Source organism: Carcharodon carcharias, assembly GCF_017639515.1.
Source record: "Carcharodon carcharias isolate sCarCar2 chromosome 37 unlocalized genomic scaffold, sCarCar2.pri SUPER_37_unloc_1, whole genome shotgun sequence".
In the NCBI taxonomy this organism is placed as follows: domain Eukaryota; kingdom Metazoa; phylum Chordata; class Chondrichthyes; order Lamniformes; family Lamnidae; genus Carcharodon; species Carcharodon carcharias.
Genome location: NW_024470758.1, coordinates 5,512,509 through 5,540,446, shown reverse-complemented (window position 1 = coordinate 5,540,446; position 27,938 = coordinate 5,512,509). Strand labels below are relative to the sequence as shown.

Sequence of the window (27,938 nt, the reverse complement as noted above, 5' to 3'; positions counted from 1 at the left end):
TTTCCAATACTCTGGGACTTTTCCAGAGTCTAATGATTCTTGGAAGATTACTTCCAGTGGATCCACTGTCTCTGTAGCTACTTCCTTTAATGTCCTATGATGCAACCCATGAGGTCCAGGGGACTTATCAGCCTTTAGCCCTATTAATTTCCCTAGTACTTTTCCTCTAGTGATAGTTATTGTATTTATTTCCGCCTCCCCCGCCCCCAACCCCCGCCTTTTTTGCCCCTTGATTATTTAGTATTTTTGGAATGCTATTAGTGTCTTCTACTGTGAAGACTGATACAAAGTATTTATTCAACTTGTCTGCAATTTCCTGGTTCCCCATTATTATTACCCCAGCCTTATTCCCTAAGGGGCCTTTGTTCACTTTGACCTCTCTCTTCCTTTTTGTATATTAAAAGAAGCTCTTACTGTCTGTTTTGATATTACTCGCTAGTGTACCCTCAAAGTTTATTTCCTTCATCTTTATTGATCACCATTTGTTGATTTTTAAAGCTTTCCCAATCCTCTTGCTTACCACTAATCTTTGCCAGATTGTATATTTTTTCTTTCAATTTGATGCTATTGTTAACTTCCTTGATTAACCATAATTGGTTTATCCCCTTCCAAGAATCCCTTTTCCTCACTGGGATATATCTTTGTTGTGAGTCAGACACTATTATCTTAAATATCTGCCTTTGTTCCTCAACTGTCTTTCCTGGTAAACTCCTTTCCCAGTCCTATCCAGCCAAATCTGCCCTCATTCCTTTATTTAAGTTAAGCAAAGTTGTTTCTGACCCAAGTTTCTCACTCTCAAACTGATTGCTAAATTCTACCATGTTATGGTCACTGCTTCCTAGGGGATCTTTTACTCTGAGACCATTTATTAGACCTGCCTCATTACACATTACCAGGTCTAAAACAGCTGGATTTTTGGTTGGATCATCAAAATATTGTTCTAGGAAACTGTCCTGAATATAGTCTATGAATTCATGCTCGTGGCTACCTTGGCCAATTTGATTTTCCCAATCTACATGAAGATTAAAGTCACCCAAGATTAATGTACTGCCTTTTTTTTACATGCCCCCATTCTCTTCTGATTTATTCTCTGTCCTACGGTATAGCTACTGTTTGGGGCCTATGGACTACTCCCACCAGCGTCTTCTTTCCCTTGTTATATCTTACATCCAACCAAATGGATTCTACTTCTGATCCAAGATCCTTTCTTGCCATTGTACTTATTCTATCTCGCACTAACAAAGCTGCCCCACCACCCTTTCCTTCCTGTCTGTCCTTTCGAAAAGTCACATACACTTGGATATTGAGTTCCCAGCTTTGATCTCCTTGTAACCATGTCTCCGTAATGGCTATAAGATCATGCCTATTAACCTCTATTTGTGCCGTTAATTCATTTATCATGTTCTGAATGCTACATGCATTTAAGTAAAGAGGCATTGATTTTGCTTTTTTACCATTTTCCCCCTTTGACCCTATGTCCTGCTGTTTTTGTTTATATGTTTGTTGACTCTGTCTCTTCCTGTCACACTCTGGAAATTATTACCTTAATAGCTGCCCTGCAATATTGCCATATCCTTTTGCTTTGTAAGCCTATACATTCCCTCTCTAGAACCCTCATCACCCTACCCATCCAGCCCACCACCCCACCCCCATCCCTCGCCCCTCTATTTAGTATAAAGTCCTCTCTGCAGCCCTAGTTATTCATTTTGCAAGGACATTGGTCCCAGAACAATTCAAGTGAAGCTCCTCCCACTGGAACCACCACCCTTCTACCCAATACTGGTGCCAGTGCCCCATGAACTGAAAGCCATTCCTTTCACACCAACCTTTGAGCCACACATTTAACTCATTGACTTTAATTACCCTATGCCAGTTTGCCCATGGCTCAGGTAGTAATCAAAAAATTATGACTTGGGAGGTTCCTTTTTTTAAAAGAAATTGCGCTCCTAACTGTTCAAATTGTTTCAGCAGAACTTTCTTTCTAATCCTTTCAGTGATATTGGTACTAACGTGGACAACAACAACTCGATCCCTCCCCTCCCATTCCAAGTCCCTCTTCAGCCCTGAGGAGATGTCCTTAACCCTGGCACCGGGTCTTTGTGACTCATGCTCATGACTGCAGAGAACACTATATATCCCCGTGATTATACTGTCCCCTATCACTTCTACATTCCTATTTCCTGCCCCCACCTGAATGGCTCCCTGTACAACAGTGCCGTGGTCAACTGCCTCATCCCCCCACCACCCCCTGCAGTCCCTGCTCTCGTCCACACAGCTTGCAAGAACCTCATTACTGTTGGACAATTGCAGGAGCCGAGGCTCCTTGAATGCCACCTCCTGGGTCCCCATACCTGCCTCACCAGCAGTCATGCCCTCTTGTCCCTGATCACAGACCAAATTTGAATTACATAATCTGAGGGGTGTGACCACCTCCTGGAGCAAAGTGTCCAGGTAACTTTCCCCCTCCCTGATGTAGCACAATGTCTGCAGCTCGGACACCAGCTCCTCAACTCAGATCCAAAGTTCGTCAATCAGTAAGCACTTACTACAGATATGTTTGCTCTGGATCACCTTGGTGTCCAACAGGTTCCATATTCTGCAGCAGCAACACACCAACCACCCTGCCATCACTATTATATTCTATTCAATTTATTAATTAATTACTCGAGTATCTCTGCCCTTTACACTTCAAGAATCCCCCGCTCTTTACACTTTATTGTATTTTTTTACACAAGTATGAATCTTATGCTGAACAAAGTATTTTTAAGAGAAAAAAGGATGAGAAACCTAAACACAAACTAAAGACCTTACTTTTATTTTAAAGACTAGAAACTCACTAATCCTACTCATCAATCAGCTGCTTTCCCTGCACTCGCGTTCGGTTGTGGTTCATGATGTCACACAGCTGCTGGTCTCACAGGAAGTCTCCCCACTCTGTGCGCTCTTTTTAATGAAGTATCCCGTTCCTTACACTCTTTTTGAAATGACCTCTGGCTGCTCTTTTTGAAATGAAGTCTCCCCACTCTGTGCGCTCTGTTTGAAATGATGTCTCTCCGCTCTGTTTAAAATTATGTCTTCCTGCCCTTTGTGCTCTTATAAAAATTTAGTCATTGTGCTTTCAGCGACCTTTATGAAATGAACTCCAGCCACCCTCTGCCCTCTTCTTGAAACAAAGTTTCCCTGGGCTTTTTAAAATGAAGTCTCCCCACTCATTGCGCTTTAAAAAAAAAATTCATCTCCTGACTCTCAGAACTCTTTTTTAAATGAAGTCTCCCCGCTCTTCTTATAACTATGTCTCCCCATTCCTTTTATAATTAAGCCCACCCGCTCTTTTCATTAAGTATAATCGCACTTTTTCAAATGAAGCCTTCACATTGTTTGAAAAATGAAATCCCCCCCCAACACTCTTTTTAAAATGGAGTCTCCCTGCTCTTTTTTACATGAACTCTCCCTGCTCTTCACTCTCTTATTTCAATGGAATCTCCCCACACTTTTTAAAGTGAAGTTTCCCCGCTCTGTGCACTCTTTTCAAATGAAGTCTCCTTGTTTTTTTTTTAAAGTCTCCTTGCTCTTTTTTAGATTAACTCTCTCCACTCTACGTGCTCTTTCTTTGATGAAGTATCCCCGCTCTCCGTGCTCTTTTTAAAATGAAGTCTCCCCGCTCTCTGTGCTCTTTTTAAAGGAACTCTCCTTGCTTTAAAAAAAAAATAAAGTATTCTCGCTCTATTTTAGATGAACTCTCTCCACTCTACGTGCTCTTTTTTCGATGAAGTCTCCTCGCTCTCTGTTCTTTTTAAAATGAAGTGTCACCGCTCTCTGCTCTTTTTAAAATGAAGTCTCGCCGCTGTCCACGTTCTTTTTTTTAAATGAATGGCAGGCCAGAAGATTGGTCAGAAATATAATGAAGGCAGAGAATTACTAATAGGTTAATCAGAAGATAGAAATTAGGGAATGAGAGCAATCTAGCTAGAAATGTATAAATGGATAGCAAGAGTTTCTACAGATATTTAAACAGGAAAAGGAGTAAGTGAAGTGAAGTGTCATAAATGGTGCTGAACGTTGTGCGATCATCAGCGAACATGCCCACTACTGATCTTATGGTGGGAGAAACATTATGGATGAAGTAGCTGAAGATGGTTGGACTAGAACACTGCCCTGATGAAGTCCTGCAGTGATGTCTTGGAACTGAGAGGATTGACCTCCAACAACAACAATCATCTTTCTTTGTGCTAGATTAGACTGCAACCAGTGGAGAGATTTCCCCCTGATTCCCATTGCCTCCAGCTTTACTAGGGATCCTTGATGTCACACTCACTCAAATGTGGCCTTGATGCCAAGGGCAGTCAATCTCTCCTCACCTCTGGAGTTCAGCTCTTTTGTCCATTTTTGAACCAAAGCTATAATGATATCAGAAGCTCGGTGTCTCTGGCATAACCCAGGCTTGCCATCAGTGAGTACATTATTGCTAAGCAAGTGCTGCTTGATCACACTGTTTATGACCTCTTCCATTACTTTACTGATGATGGAGAGTGGATTGATGGGGCGGTAATTGGCCGGGTTGGATTTGTCCTGCTTTATGTCTGCAGGACATACCTTAGAAATGTTCCACATATCCGGGTAGATGCCAGTGTTGCAGCTGTATCTGAACAGCTTGGCTAGGGGCACATCAAGTTCTGGAACACAAGTCTTCAGTATTATTTCCAGAATGTCTTTAGGGGCCATTGCATTTGCAGGGTCCAATGCTTTCAGCCATTTCCTGATATTATGTGGAGTGAATCAAATTGACTGAGAACTGGCATCTGTGTTGCTGGGGCCCTCAGAAGGTGGTCGAGATAGATCATCCACTTGGCACTCTGGTTGAAGATTTTTGTGAATGCGTCAATATTGTCATTTGCAATGATATGCTGGGCTCCTCTATCATTGAGGATGGGGATATTTGTGGTGCCTCCTCCTCCAGTGAGTTGTTTAATTGTCCACCACTATTCATGACTGCAAATGGCAGGACTGCAGGGCATGGATCTGATCTGTTGGTTGTGGAATCGCTTAGCTCTGCCTATCACTTGCTGCCTTTGCTGTTTGGCACCAGGTAGCTCTGTATTATAACTTCACCAGGTTGACACCTCATTTTTAGTTATGCTTGGTACTGCTCCTGGCTTGCCCTCCTCACTCTTCATTGAACTAAGGTTGATCCCCTTGCTTGATGGCAATGGCAGAGTCGGTGGTGGGGGCGGGTATGCTGAGCCATGAGATTTCAAATTGTGTTCCAGTACAATTCTGCTACTGCTGATGGCCCACAGCGCCTTGTTGATGTCCAATTTTGCGTTGATACATCTGTTCAAAATTGATCTCATCTAGCACGGTGTTACTGCCACCTATTACAATGGAGCACATCCTCAATGTGAAGATGGGACCTTGTCTCCACAAGGACTGTGTGGTAGTCACTCCTGCCAATACTATTAAATACGCTCTTTCAAGGTAATCGGGAAGAGTCAGCATGGTTTTGTGATAGGAAAATCATGTTTAACCCATTTATTAGAGTTATTTTAACGTGTTGAATGGATAAATGGGGGCCTGTAGATATACTATACTTGTATTGTGAATGTCAACATGAAGGCCCTTTAGGACTCGGCCAGCTCGCCCTGTGCTGTGTTCCGAGCCACTTTTGGTGATGGACGTTGACACTGTGCCGCCACCTCCGTGACATGATCTGTCAGGTATCATTCCATGAGTATGACTATATCTGACTTCGGTGCTGATTAAGGTCTCAGAAGATTGCAGGCTTGAGTCCTGTCATGATCCTTTTAAACGGAAATCTGGTGGAACTCCCTGAAAACCACGTTCTTACTTGGCAGCTGAAGGTTCTGATTTTTCTTGCAAACATTAAAGGGCTCTTAGGAATTAACACATGAAATGACATAAAAAGCACATTTTAATAAAGAGCGTTGCAATTCCCAGAAGGGAATGTGGAATAAGAATTAAAGCCACCCAGTATTAAAGCGGAATGGAATGAATTTGGAATAAATAAGTTTGTTACATCTCTCGATGTGTTTGCTAAACAATGTTACATCTAACTCTGTTCTGGTGAAGATCAGAAGCAGTGATATCAGTTTGCGCCACTCGCCAGCTGGGCCTGTGGTTGCGCCTCGCCAATCACGTGGGTAATGCAATTCTGCCGGTCCCTGAGGTCAGCTTCCATTTTCGGAGAAATTCCAAGTCATCGTGATTTCATCAGGGGCCTCATGTTTAAGGTGTGAGTGATGTAAATCATGACCTGATCAAATGTGTGTATCTTTCGCTATTTCCGCAGTGAATTTTCATGCTGACGAGAATCATATGGGACATGGTCTGGAAATATTTCAGAGAAAATATCTTTCACATCTTTCTGAACTGATGAAATGGCTGGCCGGAAATTTCAAACAATTCGGCGCTTCCTGAGCCTCGCGACGGGCCGGCACTGGGGCCGCGGTCATTTCTCTGTCTCTCCCACTTTCTCTCTCCCCCCAGAAATTACTTTCGACATTTCATCCTTTGATATATTTTTTAAAAAGGCGCCACCATGTCATTTTAATTAGGGGATGGGGTGAGAATGGGGGAACAGAGTGGGCCCCATGTGCTCTTTCTAGTCCTGTCTGTGAGGTTTGTGCTGTGGATGGAGTGGTTGTGAAAAGCGTGAATTTTGTAATTCCAGGGCCAGCGATAACTGCGCATGCGCCTTGCTGCTCATTGCCCCCAATAAATATGGTGGACGCGCATCCATGCGCGTGCGCGGCGTTGGCCGCAAACGTCGCCGTCACTCAGTGACACCCGAGTTCAGGGTTTCTGACACAAGCTCAATGCAGCAGCAGCGTGTGCGTCGGTATTGGTTTGTGGATTCAGCGATTAATTTCAAGGTTGCTGTTTCGAGGTCACCCGGAGTTGGCGGAGTTCTGCATTTATCCTTAATATTTTCTGTCACACAATTATGGATTGTTAATATGTCTTTTAGCTGCAAGAAAATATTCCCCAAATATTGTCAGCTATGCTGTTCTGCAGGAATCACACACTAATGCTTATTTCCTGTGTTCAGCCCAAATAAAATGCTGTCATGTTTGGTTGGTGGTGCCCCTCCAGCCAACCCGTCAGAAATATATCAATTTATTGAGTTCAAAATGCATCGAAAGAACTGGAAGACACATTTACACCGTGTAAGCTGCATGTGGTTATTGTACAGCTGGTGTTAGGGGACACAGTCGGAACACGCTGGAGCATTTAAATTATATTTTACTGGTTTCTAATAACTTTAATAACGTTGATGCAAACTTCTGTAAATCAGTGCGGTTGGATAGCGGGTACATGACAATATTTTTGGGACGGGCCCATGTTCTGGAGCTCCCTGCCTACACCCCTCCATCAGCTCCTTTCAGACCCTCCTTTGAGCAGACTTTTGCGCCTCCTTTATCAGGGATAATTTCAAATTTCAAATTAGTCCGGTTCGACCTCTAATCCTGCACAGCAGCAGTGACGATAACTTTGTGAAGTTGATGATTTAGCCGAATTCCAGTCAGCCCCATCAGAAATTCCCAAATTCCGGGGCACTTTGTATCAAGCAGCAGTTAGAAGCAAAAAGTATGAGTAATGTCTGGGAAATACTTAATAGTAGACAGCCTGGAAAACAGTTTAAATTAATCATTGAACTGACAGAACGGAGGGAAAATGGGGATTAAAAAAATTCCAATCCCCGGAGTATAATCAGGGTGTAAAGAAGCGAATCTAGGAGCAGTAAAATAAGAAAGGTAACAGATGGGCTTGTGGCGCAACGGTATCGCGTCTGACTCCAGATCAGAAGGTTGCGTGTTCAAATCACGTCAGGCTCAAAGAGCTTAACTGCTTAAGTGGCGGGTTTTTATATCTGTAATCATTGTGTGGGGATGTTGCGAACAGGTTAATTTCAAAATCAATTTCGACAGATTAAAGTCTTCTTTTCAGGCGACTTCCGAATCACCCGTTTAGGTTTTAGTTTGCACAGTTTTATATCGGAACAATGTGGTGTGTCCATTCTTTTTGCAATTGCTCTGTTACCCAGTATGAGAAGTAAAACAAAATCTGTCCATTAACCCCAGCCGCCTCCGTCTTTCCAGCCGCTGAGTTCAGTTGGTTAGACCGCAGTGTTAACATTATACTCATCTTTTATTATGTAAACTATAATCACCCAACTTTACTTTTCCAATACATCAGGAGATTCAAACTCGTCCTGTTAAAGCAGAATGACAGTGAGTTCAGTAAGAAATGTTTACAAACAACAGCAATTTCTTTCTGCTCACTGTGCACAGTTATGAAATCTGCATTAAACAACAGGAGCGGAAACCGCAGTCCGACACCCCCTCTTCACATTAATGATGAGTCTGAATTTCAGTTTTGGGATTTTAGAGGGAGCGGATGTTTTTGTGGAAATGAAATCACTTTTCCTGTACAAAAACAAAAACAAAAATACCTGGAAAAACTCAGCAGGTCTGACAGCATCTGCGGAGAGGAATACAGTTAACGTTTCGAGTCCGTATGACTCTTCAACAGAACTAAGGAAAAATAGAGAGGTGAAATATAAACTGGTTTGGTGGGTTGGGGGGGGGGGGGTGTGGGGGACGGAGGTGGAGGTGGGACAAGTAGAGCTGGATAGAGGGCCAGTGATAGGTGGAGATTGCCAAAGTGAATGGAGCCGGTTAAAGAGCCCAGCCTGGCCTGAGAGTCCCCGAGTCCGGGGTCAGTGGGAACCTGGGGAGAAGACAGATCCCAGGAAAACGAATCAGAGACAGTCATGATCCTTGACCGGACAACCCCTCCCCCAACAAGTTTTTGGTAAGATCAGGCTAGGGACCAATAACGTGTTTTTAATGTGAATAAAGTGTGTGATTCATGACACTTGCTCAGTGAATAAAGCCACAGGATTCCACGGGGATATTTGTCGTACATTCAGGATTAATCTGAGGTACATGTGAAATAAAAGCCAAATTGAGGTCGAATGCACAATACAAAATAAATGGCGACCAAGACAGAATCTATGGATTTCACAACAACCCACTCAGACATGAGTAAAAACTGAGAGTCCATCAATCTCACTGAAACTCTGCCTCTCTCACGAGGGATTCCAGCCTTCACCTTCGAAGATCTTACTCCAACTCGGAGGGATGAAATGATTGTGAACCTTTCCGGTTTTCAATTTGGTCTCCCGAGATTCTGTTCACTGATCTCCCGAATCTGGTCTCAAGAAGCATCTCCCCAGCACAGCTTCAGCTGCAGTGAACAGAACTCCACTGCTCCAAAGGGGAACCTTCGCCCCAAAGGCCCGAAGCTTGGAGTCAGCAAACTTCCACTGCCTTCTTGGAAATTCAGGCCTTCTCTTGAGCCCTCTTCACTGATGGCAGACCTTTTTCAATTTAACTGCGGCCTCTTCCTCTCCCTGTCTGGGACTCTCCATTTTATAGCTCACCCTGTCCCATCTTCCTTCGGGATCTCTCCCAGCCCCTTTCCCTTTGGGATTTCTCCCTGCCCCTCTCCCTATGGGATCTCTCTGTGCCCCTCTCCCTTTGGGGCCTCTCCCTGCTCCTATCCCTTCGGGACCACTCCTTGCCCCTCTCACTATGGGATCTCTCCCTGCCCCTCTCCCTATAGGATCTCTCCCTGCCCCTCTCCCTATGGGATATTTCACGGTCCCTTACTCTATGGGATCTCTCTGTGCCCCTCTCCCTTTGGGGCCTACCCTGCCCCTCTCCCTTTGGGGTCTCTCACTGCCCCTCTCCCTTTGGGGCCTCTCCCTGCCCCTCTCCCTATGGGATCTCTCCCTGCTCCTCTCCCTTTGGGATCTCATCCTGCCCCTCTCTCTATGGGACCACTCCCAGCCTCTCTCCCTTTGGGATCTCTCCTGGCCTCTCTCTCTATGGGACCACTCCCTGCCTTTCTCGTTTTGGGATCTCTCCTGGCCTCTCCCAATATGGGGTCTCTCTCTTCCCCTCCCCATTTGGGGCCTCTCCCTGCCCCTCTCCCTTTGATACCTCTCCCTGCCCCTCCCTATGGGATCTCTCCCTGCTCCTCTCCCTTTGGGATCTCATCCTGCCCCTCTCTCTATGGGACCACTGCCTGCCGCTCTCCCCTTGGGACCACTCCCTGCCTTTCTTCTTTTGGGATCTCTCCTGGCCTCTCTCCCTATGGGGTATCTCTCTTCCCCTCCCCATTTGGGGCCTCTCCCTGCCCCTCTCCCTTTGGGATCTCATCCTGCCCCTCTCTCTATGGGACCACTCCCTGCCTTTCTCCTTTTGGGATCTCTCCTGGCCTCTCTCTCTATGGGGTGTCTCTCTTCCCCTCCCCATTTGGGGCCTCTCCTTGCCCCTCTCCCTTTGGGATCTCTCCTTGTCTTTTTTCCTTTGGCATCTCTCTGTGTCCCTCTCCTTTTGTGCCTCTCCGTGCCTCACCCCCTTTGGGGTCTCTCCCTGCCCCTCTCCCTTTGGGCCTCTCCCTTTGGGGTCTCTCCTCGGCTCTCTCTCTTTGGGACTACTCCCTGCCCCACTCCCTACGGGATCTCTCCCTGCCCTTCTCCCCTTAAGAACTCTCCCTATGGGATCTCTCCTGCTTCTCTCCCTGTGGAGTCCCTCCCTGACTCTCTCTCCTTGGGATCTCTCCCTGCCCCACTCCTTACGGGATCTCTCTCTGCTCCTCTCCCTATGGAGTCTCTCCCTGCCTCTCTCCCTTTGGGATCTCTCCCAGCCCTTCTCCCTACGAGACCTCTCCCAGCCCCTGTCCCGATGAGATCTCCCCCTGTCCCTCTCCGTATGGGATATCTCCCTGATCCTCTCCCTGTGGGATCTCTCCCTGCCCCTCTCCCTATGGGATCTCTCCCTGATCCTCTCCATTAGGGATCTCTCCCTGCCTCTCTCCCTCTGTGATCTTTCCCTGCCCCTCTCCCTGTGGGATATGGCCCTGTCCCTCTTCCTTTGGGGCAATCTCCCTTTCCCCTCTCACTGTTATTTGCCTGGAACACTTTATCTCCAATGTTTGTGATGCTCCTGGCCACATGACCCGGGTTTTTGCCCCTTTGTTTTCTTTATGCACAGGGGCGCTGGGCCAGTCCTCAGCCTAAAGGACTGAAAAAGCCTCAATTGCCTCAATTGTGAGGCTTGTCGGGATTCGAAGTTCCGGACCTCTGCTCTCAACTTCAAGGTACGTTGAGTTTCACGATAAGAGAGAGAGAGCGAGGGAGGTAGAGAAAGAGAGGAAAGAAGGAGGAGAGAGATGGTGAGAAGGAGGAGGGGAGGGAGGGAAAGAGTATGCAATAGAGAGAAGGAGGGAGAGAGGGGTAGAGGGAGGGAGGGTGTCGGTAGGAGGTGGGAAGGGGGGTGAGAGCTGAAGGAACAGAGGAGACTGGAGGGATTGCGTGAGGGGGGAGGAACTTGAATTTCCAACCTCAAGAAGACACAAAACCTCACGGCCAATGGCAGGAGGGTGTGGGGTGGGAAGGGGCCGTGGCTTTTTAACTGAGATTTTTGTTTGAATGCACACAGAAAGATCCCACAGACTGCAACCTGATCAATGACTGAATAACCTGTTTCAGGGATTCTGCTTGAGGGACTAATATTGACCCCAGGACTCCGGGTAAAACTCCTCTTCTCTTGTTGTCAATAGTTTGGCTGGATTGTTCACATACCTCCAAGAGGGGAAGATGGGGTCTTGGTTTCTAATGCACTTTATTGCTGGATATTGTCATATATCCTTACTCCCCGTCTGTGGGGTATTAGAGGATATTGTGCTACATATTTTGCCTCTTCTAGAAGCTCAAGGAGTTGGGAGCACTGAAAAACTCCAGGTTCTATTTTTAGTAAATCACCTGACTGTGATGATAAAACATAATTTCTTCCAGCCAGTGGATATGTGATATAGGCACCAATAATACTCACACACCACAGCATATGTCTGATTTCTTCACGTGTGAATCCGACTGATACAGTTGTCATCATTAAATCCTGTTGGTCTCTGGCAGCTCATCATATCCAATCCTTAATCTAAAGGTAACACTGGGAATCGAAATTCCTGCTACACTCTCTCTCTCCCTGTCATGATAAAAAAAGTCCACCTTTTTCAACAACGAATATCTAACTCTCAAACCCAGGAACACCCTTGCAATTAGCAATCTAGTTGTGTCTCTCCTTACAGAGTACACTGTCTGCCGGCTTTATTCTCTGCTGTGAGCTACGGCTCAGTCAAAAGGTCTCTTGTTTTTACACAGCAGGAGGTTGTGTGTTCAAAACCTGAGCAGTAAGTCAGTCTGACTCTCCAGTGCAGTACTGTGGGAATTCTTTACTATTAGAGGTGCCAGCTTTTAGATGATATGACAAACTAAGGTGCCATCTGCCTCCTCAGGTAACAGATACCATGCACAATTTTGGAGAGGGTCGGGGAAGTTATTCCAGGGTGCCAGAGCCAACATTTGTCCCTCAAATAACATCACTTCAAAACAAATTACTTTGTATTTATCACATTGCTGCTCCTGGAAGCTGGCTGTGGGCAAATCCTTTAACAAAATTATTCAAAAACATGGCGATTGAAATCCTGTGAGGAAAAGTCAAGTTATTATTGAGAACTCTGTTGAGAGATTCATTAGGCAGCAGAAAATCGGGTGAAGAATTTGTGTAAAACAACACCAGAGACAAGTCAACACAAAAGCTGGATCAACCCTTCCAAAGGTCAATGAGTAAAAGCTGAGAGCTCCGTCACCATCAGTTCATCACCCAGAGACACTCACAGGAGAATTTACTCTCCTGTCTTAGGCAGGACCTCGTGACTGAGAATGACTCTCTTCCACTCTGGGTTGTGGGTTCTGAGGAGCCTATAAAGTCCAATGCTGGCTCCGCACACTCTGCCACAGGTTGGGGCAGGTAGTGTTTGAGGAGGCGGGTGGGTGGGATGCTCGGATTTTGCTCCGCTCCTTCCGCTGTTTGCGCTTGGCCTCCACCTGGGCCTGTCGGAGACGTTCCAAATGGTTGGCACCTTCGCGGATGCTTCTTCTCCAGTTTGGGCGTCTCGAGCAAGAGATTCCCACAAATCGGTGGGGATGTTGCATTTTATCAGGGAGGTTTTGAGGACGTCACTGAAACGTTTCCTCTGCCCTCCTGGTAACCGCTTGCCGTGACGAAGCTCGGAGTAGAGAGCTTGTTTTGGGAGTTTTGTGTCAGGAATGTGGATGATGTGGCCCGGCCAACGTGGCTGATTAACCATAACCAGTGCCTCGATACTGGGGATGTTGGTCTGAGAGGAGACACTGATATTGGAGCACCTCTCCTGCCATTGAATTTGCAGGATTTTGTGGAGGCTCCGCTGGTGATATTTCTCCAGGGGTTTAAGGTGTCTGCTGTACGTTGTCCATGTCTCTGATGCATACAGGGGGCAGGTAGCACTGCAGCGCTGTAGACCAGGAGCTGGGGGCCGGGTTTGAGGTCCTTACCATCAAACATTCCTTTAAACAGTTGGCCAAAGGCTGCACTGGCAAACTGGAGGTGATGTTTAGTTTCATTATAGATATCTTCCCTCACTGAGAGGAGGCTCCCAAGGTGTGAGAAATGATCCACATTGTCCAATGGTTCGCCATGGATCTTGACAGTCGGGAGGCAGCATTTGCATCAGGAGCAGGCTGGTAGAGGACCTTTAACTTTCGGGACCTTAGCCCAAGTCTTATTATTTCATACACCTCCTTGAACGTGTTAGTGATAATTTGGATATCAGCCTGTGAGTGTGCGCATACACAAGCATCATCAGCGGATTGAAGCTCGCTGACAGAGGCTGGGGTGATCTCGGTTCTGAAATGGAGGTGACGCAGGTTGAGTAGTTTCCCACTCGTCCTATAGAGTAGCCCCACTCCGGTGCGCAGCTTCATGGAGGTGAGTGTAAGACATTGGGATCTTTAATAAGCTGGTATTTTCTGCATTTTATGGGAATCACAAAACAGCCTTGATTCTCGCATTGGAAGCAGAATTTTTAAAAAGTTTAACCTCCAGACAGTCTTCAGGCTGCCATGTTGACACTCCTAGGCTGATAGAATGGCGTCTGGTACATCCGTTTATCTATGTGAGCGCTTAGAAAGGGGCAGGATATGACCCTCAGCAAGATGTAAACTAAAAAGCTGACCTTGAGCTGGGTGATGCACGGGGTGGGGTGAGGTGGGGATGGGGTGGGGTGTTATCCATCCTAATGTTTTGATTACCTGTCCTGTATCCATTGATCAAAATAGTTAGATAGACGATGGACAAGTGGTAAGCTACTAGCCCCCCATAAACGGTGCTGGTGAGGTGCTGATTGGGTTGCTGCCTTCTTCAGATGGAAGATGGACCAGAGGAGGAGGAGGAAGATGGAGATATCAAGGGAAGAGTTCCCTAACGCTTTGACTAGAGGGCAGAATGCTGCTATCACAGGCTATTACAGATCTTTTTCTGTCCAATTAGTTAACATATCATACCTAAACAGTTCCTTCTTAATAAACTATCTTAAAATTACTTCTGACTAGTTGACTGTCTATTCTGGTATCTGTGGCCCCTGAACCCACAAAATCTTACATGGGTTGGGGGTCTTGCAGCAAGGAAGGTGGAAAAGAGCATTGGTGCGATGACACAGACTTGCTTGACCCCTGTTTGCTCTAGTGTGGGTCTGCAGCAGATCCCTTTGTAAGGGTCACGGCCTCCATGTCATCCTGCAGCAGGCGAGGAATGATGACTAGTTTCTGCGGGCAGTCAAATTTGAGGAGGATGCTCCACAGCCCCTCCCAGTTGATAGAGTCAAAGGCCTTTTTTGGGGTCAAGGAAGGACATGAATAGAGGGTGCTGCTGCTCTTTGCATTTCCTTGGTCTTGTCTTCCTGTGAAGATCATTTCCACTGTGCCGCTTGATGGACAAGATCCGCATTGTGACTCTGGTAGGAGTTATTCAGGCATGGAGAGAGGGCAATTGAGGAGGACTCTGGCAGCGACCTTCCCTGGGGCAGACAGCAGAGATACTCCTCTATAGTTACCACAGTCAGTCTGGTCTCCTTTTTTGGAGGTGGTCACAATTGCGGCATCTCAGGGATCCCCTGACATGCTCTCCTCCCTCCAGATGAGGGAGATGAGGTCATGTATTTGTTTTAAGAGTATTTCTCCACTGTATTTCTCTGTTTTGGTGGGGTTCCATCTGCGCCACTGGCCTTGATATTTCTTAGCTGTCGGATGGCCTTTCCAACTTCATGTCAGGCTGGGATTGTGCTGAGCTGGTGGTGGGTAGCATGCTGTGGAATGTGGTCATGGGCACACATGTCGAGGACTGAGTCTCAGTTGAGGGGAGCCTGGACATGTTCCTTCCAGCGAGTGCTTCTTCCTCTGTCCTTAATAAGCACCCATCCATTCTGAGCTCTCAGTGGGGTAGGTCCTTTTGTGCTTGAGCTGTAAATGGTCTTGACTGCACTGAAGAATCCTCACATGTCTGACTGTTGGTGAGTTGTTGTATTTCCTGAGCTCTTTCCACCCAACATCTGTTCTTCAGTTCATGGCGTTTTTTTGTGAAAGCTCAGCCTTCATTGGTCTGTAGACCTGCTTTTTAGAAGGGCCGAATGGCCTACTCCTGCTCTTATTTTCTATATTTCTATGGAAAGAGCATCACCTCATATCGCAGCAGATCCGACATCCAAGCATAAAACTGTGTGTGTGAGTCACATCCCGAACACGGCTACTTTGATACCAGGCGTGTGCCTGAATACAGTAAATGGAACCACCTCACGATAAACCGCTCAATGTTTGGCAGAGGAGTTTCACGGAGTGATGTGTGTGATTCCCTCATTTGTGAATTTGTTATAAGTCAGGAAAAGGAAGAAATTTGAGAAGTTTACAGGGAAATCATCTAGATACATCTTTTTGTCTGGTGCTCACTCCCAAATTATGGCAAACTCATGGAATGATAAAGAGCCCAGAGATGGATAATCAACCATAATCACAGCCAGAGAGACCTGCAATATCCCTCAGTGCAGGAAAGGCAACTCATTGTCCTTTGGTCCAAAAGCAAAATACTGCGGATGCTGGAAATCTGAAACAAAGACAGAAAAAGCTGTAACTATTCAGCAGATCTGACAGCATCTGTGGAGAGAGAAACAGATTCACGTTTCAGGTCGTTCTGGTGAAAGGTCGCTGTCTGAAATGTAAACTATTCCTCCTTTCACAGATACTGCCAGATCTGCGAATTATTTCCAGTATTTCCATGTGCTCAACTGAGCATCATTAGTCTCACTGGTTTAGCTGATAAAGCACTTGCCTTGTGGAGAGGAGCTCCTGGGTTCATCATCCCAGCAGTGCCTTATTTCATTGAAACTGATCTGTGCGATTACGCACTTCCATCATAACAGGGCAAAATCTGTCTTTGTTCTAGAATTGTAGTTTAAAATAGTCTTTCCCTGTATCATTGAACAGCTGCAAAGATTTTAACACAAGAACAGAGTTTCATTTCTGTGACTGAGGAAGAAATTTGGGGGAAGAGGCCACTCACACTGAGAGACTTTTGATACTGGAAGAGATGGGCGCAATTCTATTTCACAATTGAACACTGACATCGAGATTTTGGAAGACCAAGTGAAAAAATCACTGGGTGAGTGACAGAATTCAAACATCATCCCGGGGAATAAGAGGAAGAGAGATTAAAGCAGGTGACTGTATGAACGCTGGAAAAAACAATCACTAAATCCTGTTTTCCGGGAACTCCTGAAGTTTGGATCTGTGATTAAAGTAGTGATAAGTTAATCTTGGCTTTGTGGCTTAGTTGGTTAAAGTGCCTGCCTAGTAAACAGGAGATCCTGGGTTCAAATCCCAGCAGAGCCTTATTCCAATTTCCAAGTTCTTGAGCTGACCTGTGCAAAATATGGCTTGGTTTTGGTAAGTACTTCCGAATTGCTGGTTCAAATTATCCATCCTTGTGCAATAGATTATCTTCTACTCTTTCAACGCAAGGAGAGTTTTGTTTCTTTGACTAAAGAAGAGATTTGTGGAAATTGGCCACTCACACTGAGAAACTCCCTTGTGTGTTTCTACTGGAAGAGATGGGCACTTTTCTATTTAATAGTTGAAGCTCAGAACACTGACATCGAGATTTTGGAAGAACAAGAAAAAAAAAAATCACTGGGTCAGCGAGAGGATTCAAACTTCATAAGAGTAAGAGATAAAAACAGGTGACTGCATGAACGCTGCAACAATCAGTTGCTAAATCCTGTTTTCCGAGAACTCACTGAAGATGTGTGTTTAAACTGTTTCCCACTCCGTTTAAAATGCTGAATATTCTGGGCTAACATCGGGGCGGACATTTGGTTTAACTTCATTCGTGAATAAAAGTGTCAATTGTTTACATGTTGTTAACGTGACAGCACGTAAACGTTTCAAGGAATTCTCCTCACAACCTGCTTCACCGAAAGAGATTATCATTTATCTTAAATAGCCTTTCACAAAGAGGGATGCTAGGTATTACTCCATGAAAATCCCAAGGGGTTTGTGACGGATTCACTACAAATAATCAGGAATTTCAAAGTGCCTCAATCAGCCACAATTTCTTCAAAAGAAACCGCTCGTGACATTCATCTCACTGAAGCAGAGTGTGACTGTGTTGTATCTGTCAGTGTGGAGGTGACGAGTCTGGGTTGGGTAGCCATGTCCAGTGTTTGTGAGAGTGGGGTCTGGGTGAGCAGCTGGTGAGTGCGGCAGGGCCAGTGCTGGATGCAGGAAGCTCCCGTCAGTGTGTGTGGGTCTGATGGGGCTGAGTGATTGACAACTGGCGGTTGTTGGTGTTTCCATAAATGAAGGAAATTCCCTCCAACAGTTTATTTTTTCTTCATTTGACTATAAACAACTTGAACAAAAGTGAAACAGTGTAGGAACATTTTTGCTCTGTATAAAAGGGGGGTGATATCAGCTGCCATTGTCCAGTGGTTAAAGCTTTCATCTAAAAATCCATGGGATTTTTCCACTTTGACTTGAGTCCTGCTCCCTGAGGATCTGTTCAGTATTTTTAATTCTGTTTTATCTTGAATCCTCTATTTCCACAGAATGCTGACACTGAAATTGCTTATACTTCCCACCATTGCTCTCTATGAAGCAGGTATTGTCTGCACGGTCTAATGGAGACATGCTCAGAGGGCTGTGCCAGAGGGTTTCTTTCAGGTTTTATGCCCTTTGGTCCATTAGCAGCAACCGGATGTCTGCACAGGAACTCGGAATGCCGAGTACCTCTTCTCAGGATGGACTTAATCAAGGGACAGAATGTTGGCTGTGGGGAGGATAATGGTCTGGGGATTTGGGCTGCCATTCCAGACCATTTGGGGAATAGCACAAGGCGCTGTTGCAATGTGACAATGGCTGTATGCAACCTTGGGATATTATCCTTTCTTTATTCATTCTTGGGATGTGGGTGTCGCTAGCTAAGCCAGCATTTATTGTCTATCCTTAATTTCCCTTGAGAAGGTGGTGGTGATCTGCTTTCTTGAACCACTGCAGTCCCTCTGGTGTAGGTACACCCAAAGTGCTGTTAGGGAGTGAGTTCCAGGATTTTGACCTAGCGACATTGAAGGAACAGCGATATATTTCCAAGTCAGGATGGTGAGAGGCCTGGAGGGGAACTTCCAGTTGATGGTGTCCCATGCACCTACTGCCCTTATCCTTCTAGATATTAGTGGTTGTGGGTTGAAAGGTGCTGCCTAAGGAGCCTTGGTGAATTTCTGCAGTGCACCTTGTAGATGGTACATACTGCTGCCACTGTTCATCAGTGGTGGAGGGAATGAATGTTTGTGGAATGAGTGCCAATAAAGCGGGCTGCTTTATACTGGATGGTGCCAAGTTTCTTTAGAGTTGTTGGAGCTGCACTCATCCAGGCAAGTGCAGAATATTCCTTCACACTCCTGACTTGTGCCTTGTAGATGGCTTTGGGGAGTTTGACACAAAAATTGGCCCTGTAGTTGATAGTGAAAAGGATAGCTTTTGTCTCCAGAATTATATCAATGGTTTGGTTGAGTGGATGGAAAAATGGCAGATGGAATTCAATCCAGAGAAGTGCAAAGTAATGCATTTGGGGAAGGCAAACAAAGCTAGGGAACTACACAATAAATAGGTTATTGGGAGGGGTAGAGGAAGTTAGATACCTTGTGCATATCCACAGGTCCCTGAAGGTGGCAGGACAGGTGGATAAGGTGGTAAAGAAAGCATATGGAATGCTTTCCTTTATTGGACAAGGTTTAGAACACAAAGCAGGAATGTCATGATGGAACTGTATAAAACACTGGTTCAGCCACAGCTGGAATTTTCTGCACAGGTCTCTTCACCACATTACAGGGAGGACATTATTGCCCTGGAAAGAGTACAGAGGAGATTTACAAGAATATTGCCAGGACTTGAAAATTGCATCTATGGGGTAAGATAGGATAACCTGGGGTTGTTTTTCTTAGAACTGAGGAGGCTGATGGTGACCTGACTGAAGTGTACAAGACTATGAGGGGCCGAGATAGAGTAGGCATGGATGTCCTTTTTCCCTGAGCACAGTGGTCAATTACCAGAGGGCACAGGTATAAGGTGATTGGTAGAAGTAGACATGAGGCAAAACATCTTCACCCACAGGGTGGTGGGTGTTTGGAATTCAATGCCTCATTTGGTGGTGGAGGCAGAAACCCTCAACTCATTTTAAAGGCACCTGGATCTGCACCTAAAGCACTGTAACCTGCAAGGATATGGACCGGGTGCTGGAAGGTGGGATTTTAATGAGCAGGTTTTTAATTTTTATTTTCTTTTTTGGTCAGCACAGACACATTGGGCTGAATGGCCTCTTTCTATGCTGTACCTTTCCTGTGGTTCTATTTCAGTCCTGATATTCTGTTAACCAATCTGTGCTGGTTGTAATTTATCAACCCATGTTCTACCAAGTGACAATGAATCTTGTCCCAGATTATTGCCTCTCAACATTTCCCCACCACGACCATTAGATTAACTGGTCTGTAGTTACTGGGTTTATCCCCATACATTATAAACACAGATGTAACATTAGCAACCTGCAGTTCACTGGCTTCACTCCCATGTCCAAGGAGAATTGAAAGATTGTGGATCAAGTCCCTGCTATTTCCACCCTTCCTTCCCTCAGTAATCCAGGATGTATCCCATCTGAATCGGTTGAATTTTCTACTGTAAGGGTTGCCAACCTTGTAATTGCTTCCTCTTTATCTATTTTCATCCTATCCAAATTCTCCACCAGCTCCTCCATCACTGTGACATTAGCAGCATTCGCTTGTTTTGTGATAGCAGATGTAATGTTCTCATTTAGTACCTCAGCTATGCCCTCTGCCTCCATAGGGTCTCCAAATCAGCCACCCTTTCAGTGACTCTCCATTTGTTGGTAAAGGTCTGCAGTGTTTTTGTTTGCGTTAACTGCTGATCTTTTCTCATAGACTCCCTCTGCTGATCTAATTTCCTTTTCCAGCTCTCCTCTGTACTTTCTGTATTCTGCTTGGTTTTCCAATGTATTATGGATCTGACATTTATCATCAGCCTGATGTGGAGTTCCCACTGAGCACAGGATATGTAGGCAACAGCTCTCAGCTGTCCCAACATTTCACTGAAATGAGTTGTCTGTTTAACTAAACTTCTCGTCATTTAGAGTGTTCCACTCCTTCCCTTTTGTACTTCTGCTGTTGTCACTTAGTTTAAATTACACAGTAGCTCCTTCCCCATCTGCACCTAATCCCCACACTCAACAAATGCACATTTTAAACTCTTCACTCTGCAATCACTTTCTCTATTTGAGCTCACAGGCCACTCGAGTTCTTGTTTGTAATTTAATTGTTCCAATTTCTTTATTCACAATTCAGGTTTGTTTTTAAATTAACAATTAATTTGCCCTGTTATTTTAATTTATTTGATGTCAATGTCTGAACAAACTGGAAGTTTAAAAAACAAATCTAGAAATGATTTCTTGTTCTGCAGTGACGGTCTACTCCATTCAGTTCAGTAAATCCTAATCAATAAATTGGAAACAGAATGCTGTATCTCTACTTGATGAACTGATGATGCTCAGAGCTCTCAGCTTTTACTCATTGACTTCACAGGAGTTGATCCAGTTTAGATGTTGACTTGTTCACTGTTGTCGATTTACCTGGATTCTTCACCTGATTTCTCTGCTGTCCAATGAAGCTCTCTGAGCGGAGTTTTCAATAATAACTTGACTTTTCCTCACAGGATTTCAATCTCAGAGGTTTTTGAAATATTTTCTGAATACACGTCTTCTGATATCTCCTCGTGGTTAAGCAGAAAGTTTAACTGATGTGTTTTCAAGCAGCCGACAGCTTTACTTGAAAAATCATTGTGACAGGATGTTGGGGTTTGAACCCAGTCACAAATCTGGTGGTGATGCCTTGCGGGGTTTTTTTATTCGCTCTTGGAATGTGGGCATCGCTGGCTAGGGCAGCATTTATTGCCCAACCCCTTGTTCAGAGGGCACTGTTTTTTAAAAAGAGTAAACCACGTTTCTGTGGGTCTGAAATCACATGTAGGCCAGACCAGGTGAGGACAGCAGATTTCCTTCCCTAAAGGACATTCGTTTTTATGACAATCGACAATAGTTTCATTGGTTCAATGGCTTTAATTCCAGATATTTATTGAATTTAAATTCTACCATTTGCTATGGTGGGATTCGAACTCCAGTCCCAAGAACATTAGCCTGGGTCTCTGGATTACCAGTCCAGTGACAATACCACTATGCCACCGTCTCCCCTGCAGCTCCAGCTCTCACGTGATAGGCCAGGGGATGACCTCATAATTGCCCCAGTCATGTAGCTGTGGATTGGGCGATTTCTTAAACACGTTCACTGGGGCTGACTTAGTTGTACTTGGCTTTGAAACACACGGGTATGTCTTCTGCTTTATCTGACCTTGTATACTCCTAGATAACCAGGGGGCTCTAGATTTGGCAGTACTGCCCTTTTTCTTTGTGGGGACATGTATACATCGTTCCCGTAGAATCCCGCTTTTGAATGCCTCCCACTGGTCTGTCACACTGATTCCCTTCAAGTAGCTGCAACCAGTCCACTTTGGCCAGGTCAACTCTTAGCTTCATAAAACTTGTCTTCCCCAGTTTAGAACTTTCACTCCTGTTCTATCATTATCCTTTCCATAATTATATTAAATCCAACTGTATTATGGTCACTATCTCCAAAATGATCACCCACTGCACCTTCATCCACTTGGCCAGCTTCATTTCCTGAGACTAAATCTAGAATTTCACTCCCTCTCATTGGGCTTACGCGCTGGCCAAAAAAGTTCCCCTGAATGCAGTTCAAGAATTCTGTGCCTATTACACTGTTCGTACCCCAGTTGATACTAGGGTAATTGAAGTACCAAACTATTTTTCCCCCAACGTTTTTGTACTCAGAAATTTGCATACACATTTACTCTTCTATCTCCCTCTCACTATTTGGGGTTCTCTCGTACACTCTGAGTAGTGTGGCTGCTGCCTTTTTATTTCTGAGCTCAAACTATCTAGCCGCATTTGATGAACCATTTGATATATCATCCCTCCTCACAGCTGTAATTGATTCTTCGACAAATAATGCTGCAGCCCCACTTTTTCAGCCCCCTCTATATCCTGCCTGAAAACCCTTTATCCAGGGATGTTGAGCTGCCATTTTTGCACCTCTTTAACCCAAGTTTCCGTCATAGCAATATCATCATGCTACCACGTGTCCATCTGTGCCCTCAGCTCATCGGCTTTCTTTGCTTTACTCCTTGCATTGAAATAAATACCTTTTAACTTTGCCAAATTCCTGTGTTTAAACATTTTAACCTTTGCTTCTTCTGTCTTTCCGAGTCACCCGCTAATTTTCTGTCTCCCGCTCCCTGCTCTGAATTTGTCCGATCTGAATCCACCCTCAGGTTCCCATCCCCCTGCCAATCTAGCTTCAATCCTCTCCAAAAATATTTAATACATTTCTTGGCAAAGTTTCAGAGTAGGGTAGTAAGGTTAATGATATGTTTCCCCTCTTCCAAAGGCGTTTGAAAAACTCCCACATAATAGACTTGTCAGTAAAATTCAAGCAAATGGGATTAAAGGACAGTGGCAGCATGGATACAAAATTGAATAAGGGACAGAAAGGATAAAGTGGTGGCGAGCGGTTGTTTTTCAGATTGGAGGGGGAGGCGTTGAGACAGATCTGATGCTCTGTCAGGTCAGCCGGCTGTTCTATTCCCATTCCCTGAAGTTTTATTTTAAATTTTAATAACTTCCAGCCTATATCCAAGTTTGCTGATGACACTAGGTTAGGTGACATGGTTAGTAGTGTAGGTGGGAGCAGCAAGTTTCAAAGGGTCATTGACAGATTCAGTGAGTGAACAAAACTGTGGCTGATGCTGTTCAAAATGGGGAAGTGTGAGGTCACCCATCTTGGAGCAAAGAAAGATCAGAGAATTTCCTAAACAGTCAGAAAGTTGGGACTGTTGTCGAGCCTGAGTGAGACTGGATGATGGTTAAAAAGCAGCGGCAGAACAGCAGCGAGAGAGAGGAGAGAAGAGTGACAGCAACGATGGTGCTGGGGGGATAAAGAGCTGTGAGGGAGGGGTTGGAGCAAACCGGCCATGTTTATAATAAATAGTCAAAGCATGATATCAGGGGAAAGAAGGGAACTGGTTGGTTTGTGCAGATTTCTCTAAATTAGGGCTTTGATTAAACTAGGAGCTGGAAAATTAAACATTTCAATCAGGGTAAGTACGACAGTAAGTATAAGTGCAATAAGAGTATTAGTGCAGGGCAGGTCAAGAGGCATTACATAAAATTAATAGTTTAAACAAGGTACAAACTGGATTCTAAAAGAGGGAATAGAGGTTTGTTTTAGATCATGGATGGCCAGCTGTGACCTGTTGTTTACAGTTCCTGCCCCATGTGGGAACCTCAGGACACTTCATGTGTCTTGGGGGCCACATGTGCAGGAAGTGTCTCCAGCTGCTTGAGCTCGAGCTCAGGATTTCCGAGCTTGAGGGGCAGCTGGAGTCACTGTGGAGCATCAGGGAGGATGAGAGTTTCCTGGATCGTATGTTACAGGAAGGGAACACAAAAAAAGGAAAGAGAGAGTTCAAGAAAGTAGATGAGTGGCAATCCGGAAGAGTAGGAAGAGGCAAGAAATGCAGGAGTGTTCGGGGTGTGTGCCACTGTCAAACAGGTGCTCAACATTGGAACCTGCTGGGAATGGTGACACCCTGAAGGGCTGCAGTCCAGACATTGGCATCAATGGGCAAGAAACTGCACAGGAGCGAACAGCAAAGAGTAGAAACGCAGATGTTATAGGAGATTCCATTGCTGGGGGACAGACAGGCATTTCTGTAACCTTCACCGTGAGTCCCACATGGTGTGCAGTCTCCTTGGTGCCAGGGTAAAGGACATCACGGAGAAGGTGCAGAATATTCTGCAGAGGGAAGGGAGTGAGCCAGAGGTTGTGGTACACGTCAGTATTAACGACACGGGGAGGACAGGTATTGAGGTCCCTCAGTCAGAATTGCAGCAGCGAGGCAGGTAGTTAAAAAATGGGACCTTGAAGGGAGTAATCTCTGAATTACTGCCAGTGCCAGTGTGTTCCCTTCCTGTAACATACGATCCAGGAATCTTTCATCCTCCCTGATTCTCCACAGTGACTCCAGCTGCCCCTCAAGCTCGGAAATCCTGAGCTCGAGCTCAAGCAGCTGGAGACACTTCCTGCACATGTGGCCCTCAATACACATGCTGGTGAGAACAGAAATGTGAAGATCGGGAGCATCAAATGTGGCTTGAGGCCGATGCAGGGGGGAAGGATTCAGATTCTTGGGACATTGGGACCAGTTCTGGGACAGAAGACACCTATTCAAATGGAACAGATTGCACCTTAACAAGACTGGGACCAATGTCCTCATGGGGAAGGTCTCTCATGTGGTTGGGGAGGGTTTGAACTAAACTGGCAGGAGACTGGGTGCCAGTATACATAAGTGGAAAAGAGGAACGGCTAGAGAAGAAAGTAGGACCATATAAGATAGGAGTAGATGAAGAAGGAATCTAAAAGGAATACAGAATACAGAAAGGGAGGAGAACCAAAGCCAGGGCTCCATGAATGATGAGGAAAATAGAAAATATAATGAAACAATGAAGCACGATGCATGTCAGATGAATTCTTCAAGTGTGAACCAGGTCACTGTTATTGGACGAGTGTGTGGAATTAACTCTATATACGCCCGTCTCTGTTACTTTGTCTGAGAGTGAATTCATTCTCTGTGTTTTAGTATTTTAGTGTGGCATTAACACTCTGTAAATCTGTTGCTGTATGAGTGTGGAATTCACTCTCTGTCCATCTATAATAATGTGAGTGTCATTAACTCTCCGTCTGTCAGTCTCTGTTACTCTATGGAAGTGGGTCACTTTCAAGTTATCAAACTGCAGCTAGTAGAGAGTCACAGGGATCAGTGCTGGGTTCTCAGCTATTTACAATCTATATTAATGACTCAGATGAATGGAGGGAGCATCACCGAATTTTCAGACAATATATAGATAGGTGGGAAAGCAGGTTGTGAGGAGGACACAAAGAGTCTGCAAGAGGATATAGAAAGGTTAAATCAGTGGGCAAACATTTGGCAGATGGAATACAATGTGGGAAACTTTGATGGGAAGAATAGAAAAACAAAACATTATTCAAATGATATATATGAATGACCTAGACTGTAGGGTGCAGGGTATGATCTCAAAATTTGCAGGTGATACAAAGATTGGAAATGGTGTCAATTGCGATCGGGATAGTCTTGAGCTTCAAAAGGACATAGACATGTTGGTGAAAGCAAAAAACTGCGGATGCTGGAAATCCAAAACAAAAACAAAAATACCTGGAAATACTCAGCAGGTCTGGCAGCATCTGCTGAGAGGAACATGGTTAATGTTTCGAGTCCGAATGACCTTTCAACAGAACTAAGTAAAAATAGAAGAGAGGTGAAATGGTTTAAGGGGGGGTGGATAGAGGGCCAGTGATAGGTGGAGATAATCAAAAGATGTCACAGACAAAAGGACAAAGAGGTGTTGAAGGTGTTGATATTATCTAAAAGAATGTGCTAATTAAGGGTAGAAAGCAGGACAAGCAAGGTACAGATAACCCTAGTGGGGGTGGGGTGGGGTGAAGGAATCAAAAAAGGCTAAAAGGCAGAGATAAAACAATGGATGGAAATACATTTAAAAGTAATGGAAATAGGTGGGAAAAGAAAAATCTATATAAATTATTGGACAAAAAAAGGGGGGATCGGAAAAGGGGTAGGGTTGGAGGAGACTGTTCATGATCTAAAATTGTTGAACTCAATATTCAGTCAGGAAGGCTGTGAAGTGCCTAGTCGGAAGATGAGGTGCTGTTCCTCCAGTTTGCGTTGAGCTTCACTGGAACAATGCAGCAGGCCAAGGACAGACATGTGGGTATGAGAGCAGGGTGGAGTGTTGAAATGGCAAGCGACAGGGAGGTCTGGGTAATGCTTGCGGACAGACCGAAGCTGTTCTGCAAAGCAGTCACCCAGTCTGCATTTGGTCTCTCCAATGTAGAGGAAACCGCATTGGGAGCAACGAATTGAGGGAAGTGCAAGTGAAATGCTGCTTCACTTGAAAGGAGTGTTTGGGCCCTTGGACGGTGAGGAGAGGGGAAGTAAAGGGGCAGGTGTTGCACCTTCTGCGGTTGCATGGGAAGGTGCCGTGGGAGGTGGTTGAGGTGTAGGGGGTGATGGAGGAGTGGACCAGGGTGTCCCGGAGGGAACGATCCCTGTAGAATGCCGCCAGGGGGGTGAAGGGAAGATGTGTTTGGTGATGGCATCATCCTGGAGTTGGCAGAAATGGCGAAGGATGATCCTTTGAATGTGGAGGCTGGTGGGATGATAAGTGAGGACAAGGGGTACCTTATCATGGTTCTGGGAGGGAGAGGAAGGTGTGAGGGCAGATGCGTGGGACATGGGCCAGACACGGTTGAGGCCCCTGTCAACCACCGTGGGTGGAAAACCTCGGTTAAGGAAGAAGGAAGACATGTCAGAGGAACTGTTTTTGAAAGTGGCATCATCAGAACAGATACGACGGAGGCGAAGGAACTGAGAGAATGGGATGGAGTCCTTACAGGAAGCAGGGTGTGAGGAGCTGTCGTCCAGGTAGTTGTGGGAGTCGGTAGGCTTGTCATGGATATTGGTGGACAGTCTATCACCAGAAATTGAGTCAGAGAGGACAAGGAATGGAAGGGAAGTGTCAGAGATGGACCATGTGAAAATGATGGAGGGGTGGAAGTTGGGAGCAAAATTAATAAATTTTTCCAGGTCTCGACAAGAGCATGAAGCAGCACCGAAGTAATCATCGACGTATCAGAGAAAGAGTTGTGGGAGGGGGCCGGAGTAGGACTGGAACAAGGAATGTTCCACATACCCCTTAAAGAGACAGGCATAGCTGGTGCCCATGCAGGTACTCATGATGCCACTTTCAAAAACAGTTCCTCTGACATGTCTTCCTTCTTCCTTAACCGAGGTTTTCCACCCACGGTGGTTGACAGGGCCCTCAACTGTGTCCGGCCCATGTCCCGCGCATCTGCCTTCACACCTTCCTCTCCCTCCCAGAAACATGATAGGGTCCCCCTTGTCCTCACTTATCACCCCACCAGCCTCCGTATTCAAAGGATCATCCTCCGCCATTTCCGCCAACTCCAGCATGATGCCAGCACCAAACATGTCTTCCCTTCACCCTCCCCTTCCCCGGTGGCATTCTGCAGGGATCGTTCTCTCCGGGACATCCTGGTCCATTCCTCCATCACCCCCTGCACCTCAACCCCCTCCCAAGGCACCTTCCCATGCAACCGCAGAAGGTGCAACACTTGCCCCTTTACTTCCCCTCTCCTCACCGTCCATGGGCCCAAACACTCATTTCAAG

General features: G+C 45.4%; 2 non-coding genes across 2 annotated transcripts; both read left to right on the top strand.

Annotated features, from left to right (window-relative positions):
* The first annotated feature begins 7,781 nt into the window (after positions 1 to 7,781).
* Positions 7,782 to 7,853, top strand: trnaw-cca. Its single transcript has one exon. It is a non-coding gene; the product is annotated as a tRNA-Trp (tRNA).
* Positions 7,854 to 16,775: 8,922 nt separating this feature from the next.
* Positions 16,776 to 16,849, top strand: trnat-agu. Its single transcript has one exon. It is a non-coding gene; the product is annotated as a tRNA-Thr (tRNA).
* The last annotated feature ends 11,089 nt before the right edge of the window (positions 16,850 to 27,938 follow it).